This window comes from Oncorhynchus tshawytscha, linkage group LG20, assembly GCF_018296145.1.
Source record: "Oncorhynchus tshawytscha isolate Ot180627B linkage group LG20, Otsh_v2.0, whole genome shotgun sequence".
Classification (NCBI taxonomy): Eukaryota; Metazoa; Chordata; class Actinopteri; order Salmoniformes; family Salmonidae; genus Oncorhynchus; species Oncorhynchus tshawytscha.
The window spans coordinates 510,979-517,745 of record NC_056448.1 but is presented as its reverse complement, the minus strand read 5'-3'; positions in this window follow the sequence as shown (position 1 = coordinate 517,745).

Sequence of the window (6,767 nt, the reverse complement as noted above, 5' to 3'; positions counted from 1 at the left end):
TCCCTCTGACGGTAGAGGAGCGCGTCCAGCAGCACGCGACCATGTTGCAACGTCTGGGCACCGCCATGGATCGCGTGCTGCAGACGATGGATCGTTGTAAGAGAGGAGGAGGTCTTCCAGCGCCTCCACCAGCCCCACTACAGCAGGCCCCACTGTTCACCCCTCCTTCACCCGGTCCCAGCAGGATTCAGCTCGCGCTTCCGAGGGAGTAGGATGGGACGGCTGCCGGATGCCAGGGGTTCATACTCCAGCTGGAACTCTACCTGGCGACCGTCCACCCGGCTCCTTCGGGACGTGAGAGTGTGTCCGCCCTCGTCTCCTGCCTCTCAGGCAAAGCCCTGGAGTTGGCCAACACCGTATGGAGGGAGATGCAGCATTGGACCATTATTCAGAGTTCCCCCGCCGCTTTTGGGCAGTTTTCGACCGCCGGCCTGAGGGTCAAGTGGTGGCTGAACGTCTGTTCCACCTGAGGCAGGGGACGAGGAGCGCGCAGGATTTCGCTTTGGACTTCCTGTCCCTGGCCGCCAGCGCAGGATGGAACGTCAGGGCCCTGATCGATCACTACCGGTGCAGTCTGTGCGAGGATGTCCGTCGGGAGTTGGCTTGCTGAGACACCACCCTCACGTTGGACTAGCTGGTGGACCTGTCCATCTGGCTGGACATCCTGCTGGCTACCCGCGGACGTCCGGATCGGGGCTTGACAGTTCCATACCCCAGCACCTCCGCTCCGATGCCCATGGAGCTGGGAGGTGCTGTGCTTAGGGCGACCGGAGGAGGGGCCATTACCTGCACCATCTGTGACCGCAGAGGGCACACTGCTTGTCAGTGCTGGGGGGGGTTCCTCAGGGAGTCGAGAAAGCAGGCAGGGCACTATCGTTTCACCCCAGGTGAGTAGGCACACAGAGTAGGCACCCAGAGCCCCCTGTTGCTCACATTTATGTGTTTATTACATTTCCTGAGTTTTCCCTGCATTCCCAGCACAAGGAGCTCGTAGATTCAGGTGCAGCTGGGAATTTTATTGACCGTTCATTTTCCCATAGTTTAGGGATCCCCCTTGTTCCTGTGGATCTGCCCTTCCCTGTGCATGCTCTAGATAGTCAACCATTCGGGTCAGGGCTGATTAGGGAGGCCACCGCTCCACTAGGCATGGTTACGCAGGAGAGAATCAGTCTTTTCCTGATTGATTCCCCTGCGTTTCCCGTGGTGCTGGGCCTACCCTGATTGGCCTGTCATGACCCCACTATTTTGTGGCAACAGAGGGCTCTCAAGGGGTGGTCCCGAAAGTGCTCAGGGAGGTGTGTAGGGGTTTCTATCGATGCGACTACGGTGGAAAGTCCAGATCAGGTCTCCACTGTGCACATCCCCTCAGAATATGCTGATTTGGCTCTCACCTTCTGTAAGAAGAAGGCGACTCAATTACCACCCCATCGACGGGTAGACTCAGCACTTCCCAGGAGCCACGTGTAACCTCTGTCACAGGAGGAGACGGCGACTATGGAAACATATGTCTCAGAATCCCTGGGGCAGGGATACATTCGGCACTCCACTTCACCTGCCTCCTCAGGTTCTTTTTTTGTGAAGAAGGATGGAGTTCTGCGCCCGCGTATTGACTATCGGGGTATCAATCAGATCACTGTGAGGTACAGCTACCCGCTGCCTCTCATCGCCAGTGCGATCGAGTCAATGCACGGGGCGCGCTTCTTCACAAAATTGGATCTCAGGAGCGCTTACAACCTGGTGCGTATCCGGGAGGGGAATGAATGGAAGACAGCATTTAGTACCACCTCAGGGCACTATGAGTACCTCGTCATGCCGTACGGGTTGATGAATGCTCCATCAGTCTTCCAGGCCTTTGTTGAAAAGATTTTCCAGGACCTGCACGGGCAGGGTGTAGTGGTGTATATCGACGACATTCTGATATACTCCGCTACACACGCTGAGCATGTGTCCCTGGTGCGCAGGGTGCTTGGTCGACTGTTGGAGCATGACCTGTACGTCAAGGCTGGGAAATGTCTGTTCTTCCAACAGTCCGTCTCCTTCCTAGGGTACCGCATTTCCACTTCAGGGGTGGAGATGGAGAGTGACCGCATTCCAGCCGTGCGTAATTGGCCGACTCCCACCACAGTAAAGGAAGTGCAGCGGTTTCTAGGGTTTGCCAACTACTACCAAAGGTTAATCCAGGGTTTTGGTCAGGTAGCAGTGCCCATTACCTCACTGCTGAAGGGGGGATCTGTTCAACTGCAGTGGTCGGCTGAGGCGGACAGGGCTTTTGGTCACCTGAAGGCTCTGTTTACCTCGGCTCCCGTGCTGGCTCATCCGATCCCTCTTTGGCGTTTATAGTGGAGGTGGACGCATCCGAGGCTGGGATAGGAGCTGTGCTCTCTCAGCGCTTGGGCATGCCACCAAAGCTCCGCCCCTGTGTTTTCTTTTCGAAGAAGCTCAAAACTATGATGTGGGGGACCGGGAGCTGTTGGCTGTTGTCAAGGCTCTGAAGGCGTGGAGCCATTTGCTTGAGGGGGTTAACACCCTTTTCTCATCTGGACTGACCACGACAATCTAGAGTACATGTGGGCGGCAAGGAGACTGAACCCTCGCCAGGCGGGCCAAGGTGGGCCATGTTCTTTACCCGTTTTGTTTTCACTCTGTCCTACAGACCAGGTTCCCAGAACGCTAAGACAGATGCATGTCCCGGATGTATGACAGAGGAGCGGTCCATGGATCACACTCCCATACTTCCGGCCTCTTGCCTGGTGGCACCGGTGGTGTGGGAGCTGGACGTGGACATCGAGCGGGCGTTACGGACAGAGCCCACTCGCCCCCAGTGTCCAGCTGGGTGGCTGTACGTTCCGTCTGCTGTCCGCGACCAATTGATCTATTGGGCACACACGTCACCCTCCTCTGGTCATCCTGGCATCGGTCAGACGGTGCGTTGCCTTAGTGGGAAGTACTGGTGGTCCACCTTGACCAAGGACGTGAGGGCTTATGTTTCCTCCTGCTTGGTGTGCAAGGCTCCCAGGCACCTGCCCAGAGGGAAGTTACAACCCCTACCCGTTCCACAATGGCCGTAGTCACACCTATCGGTGGACATCCTGACGGATCTTCCTCCATCACAGGGAAACACCATTGTGGAACGGTTTTCTAAGTCCTGCCGTCTCCTCCCTTTTCCCGGTCTCCCTACGGCCCTACAGACTGTGGAGGCCCTGTTCACTCACGTCTTCCGGCACTACGGGGTGCCTGAGGACATAGTCTCTGATCGGGGTCCCCAGTTCACGTCCAGGGTCTGGAGGGCGTTCATGGAATGTCTGGGGGCTTTCGGTCAGCCTCACCTCAGGTTTTCACCCCGAGAGTAATGGGCAGGTGGAGAGAGTAAACCAGGATCTGGGTAGGTTTCTGCGATCATATTGCCAGGAGCGGTCGGAAGTGGGCAGCGTTCATCCCCTGGGAAGAGATGGCCCAAAACTTACTCCGCCACTCATCTACTAACCTCTCCCCCTTCCTGTGCGTACTGGGGTATCAGCCGTATCTGGCACCTTGGCATCAGAGCCAGATCTAGGCTCCTGCGGTGGACGAATGGTTTAAGCGCTCGGAGGAGACCTGGGACGCCGCTCATGTGCATCTGCAATGGGCCGTGAGGCGGCAGAAGGCGAGCGCCGACCGCCACCGCAGTGAGGCCCCAGTGTTTGGGCCCGTGGTTTGTGGAGACTGAAGAGACTGAACGAGGTATGCTACAGGTTACAGCTTCCCCCAGATTACCATATTAATCCCTCGTTCCATGTGTCTCTCCTCAGGCCGGTGGTGGCTGGTCCACTCCAGGAGTCTGAGGTGCGGGAGGTTCCTCCGCCCCCTCTGGACATCGAGGGGGCCCCGGCGTATGCTGTTCGAGCCATCCTGGACCCGAACAACGAGGGGCCTTCAGTATCTGGTGGAGTGTAATGGGTACGGGCGAGAGGAGAGATGCTGGGTGCCGGTGGAGGACGTCTTGGACCTTTCGTTGCTGCTGGAGTTCCACTGTCTCCATCCGGATTGCCCTGCGCCTCATCCTCCTGGTCGTCCCCGAGGTCGGTGTCGGCGCGTTGCTGGAGCCGCGCATCAAGGGGGGGTACTGTCACGACTTCCGCCGAAGTCGATCCCTCTCCCTGTTCGGGCAGCGTTCGGCGTCACCGGCCTTCTAGCCATCGCCGATCCACTTTTCATATTAAATTTGTTTTGTCTTTGTCTTATACACCTGGTTTCAGTTCCCCCATGCTTGTTTGCCAGCTACACACAGGCATTATTACATATTTTCACTGACTCTGATCTTTTCAACTTGTTCAGTAAAAATATTGATTATTTCGACTCATTTTGTTAATTTGATTGAGTAATGTCCAGAGAATGCAGGACAGCCTACCAGCAAACAATGAATTGAAAACTCGAAAGAGTTATGGTTCTCGTTCACCATAGGGGGCTTATTGGAGCTGTCATTTGTGACTGAGACTTCTCGAGTTTTGAGTGTTGAGCAGAGGCAGCCTGTGGAGCCTATGTTTAAGTTCTACAAAATTGTGTTCATCGATAACATTCAATAATCAATTAATTGCATATATTCTTACACCAGGCGATCAATTATCAATTCTAAAAATGTATTTTCCTTCTATATGCTGCCTGCAGCATGATCAAATCAAAAATAAATTGCATGCACGTGATAGACAGTTTGTGGTCGAAGCACGTCTGGAGCGAAATAGCTGCCAAAAGGTTGAACATACCAATCATTAGGTTCATAAAATCCAAAGGTAAATTGTTAGGATTGTAAGAAAAGACATGCGTAAAATGTCATCTGTGAACATACAAACACCATGTCCCGATTACAGACTAACATTTTAGGCTTGTACAAATCTTGTGTTGCAATTCTGACGTATAACAATACCTTTCAGAGTTTTGGCAATTTCATCTCACCAACAAAAAAAATGTACACCAAACGGCCTGTGAGGAGTGCTATGCAAACAAGCATAACAAACCGGAAAGAGGTATCCTGCACGTTTTCAAAATAAAAGTCTCCATTCTCAATTCGTAGTGCAAACTGAATCCACATGCTCCCGATGGCGTAGCTGTTAGTCTTTGTGAGAAGAACGACATGGCAGAGGAACATGGTGGCCCGCTTAATTCTCATGTAAGGATTGTGTTGTCAATTATTACTCCTTAGTTGAGTTTACTTCACATTTAGGTAGCTAATGTAATGGATTTGTTTCCCAACGCAAGTCTAGATATCACTAGCTAGCTAATGACATGTAGCTAGCTAACTTAGCCTCTTGAACCGCTAGGGGCAGTATGTCATTATTGGATAAAAAAACGTGCCCGTTTTAAGCGCAATATTTTGTCATGAAAAGATGCTCGACTATGCATATAATTGGCAGCTTTGGAAAGAAAACACTCTAAGGTTTCCAGAACTGCAAAGATATTATCTGTGGGTGCCACAGAACTCATGTTCCAGGCGAAACCAAGATGATACTTTAACCAGGAAATGGGCAGAATTTTCGAAGCTCTGTTTTCTATTGTCTCCTTATATGGCTGTGAATGCGCCGGGAATGAGCCTGCCCTTCCTATCGTTTCTCCAAGGTGTCTGCAGCATTGTGACATATTTGTAGGCATATGATTGGAAGATTGGCCATAAGAGACTACATTTACCAGGTGTCCGCCTGGTGTCCTTTGTGTAAATCAGCGCGTAATCTTCAGTTGTGGGCATTTTCTCCTGGGATTCAGAGGGAAAGCACACTTCGACGAACGATGTATCATCGAAGAGATATGTGAAAAACACCTTGAGGATTGGTTCTAAACAACGTTTGCCATGTTTCAGTCGATATTATGGAGTTAATTTGGAAAAAAGTTTGACGTTTAGATGACTGAATTTTCGTTTTTTTTTGGTAGCCAAACGTGACGCACCAAACGGAGCGATTTCTCCTAAACAAATATTCTTTTTGGAAAAACTGAACATTTGCTATCTAACAGAGTCTCCTCATTGAAAACATCTGAAGTTCTTCAAAGGTAAATGATTTTATTTGAATGCTTTTCTGGTTTTTGTAAAAATGTTGCCTGCTAATGCTAACGCTAAATGCTACGCTAAATGCTACGCTAGCTATCAGTACTGTTACACAAATGCTTATTTTGCAATGGTTGAGAAGCATATTTTGAAAATCTGAGATGACAGTGTTGTTAACAAAAGGCTAAGCTTGAGAGCTAGCATATTAATTTCATTTCATTTGCAATTTTCATGAATAGTTAACGTTGCGTTATGGTAATGAGGTTGAGGCTGTATTCATGATCCCGGATCCGGGATGGCTCGACGCAACAGGTTAGCTTACAGTCGATCTCGGCTTATGGAATATGATATGGCCTAGCTAGCTAGTGTTAACTAGTTAGTTAGCTCATGGGTAAGAGTAAGCCTCAGTGTCTAGCTAGCACCGTTAACTACCAATTACTATTATGGCAATGGAGGATGAGAAGATCTATCAAGGGAGGAGAAAGTTTGTGTGCACAAGGTTGCCCTAGTAAAGGACTTACATCCAGTACCTAGGTATAGTAATTAGTTACTGATTGGCGTTATTCGTTTTTCTAATGAGTTATCAAAGAGTAAGTTAGCTAGCTAAGTAGCCTAACGCAAGTTTAGCTGACATCAATAATAAACTTGTGTCATTCTGTGTCTTCAGGTTCTACTCAGAAATTACATATTGGAGAGCCTTCAGACCAGGCTCTTGCGGGTGGTCAATTACCCACCGATCGATTTGACTTTTTAGAAT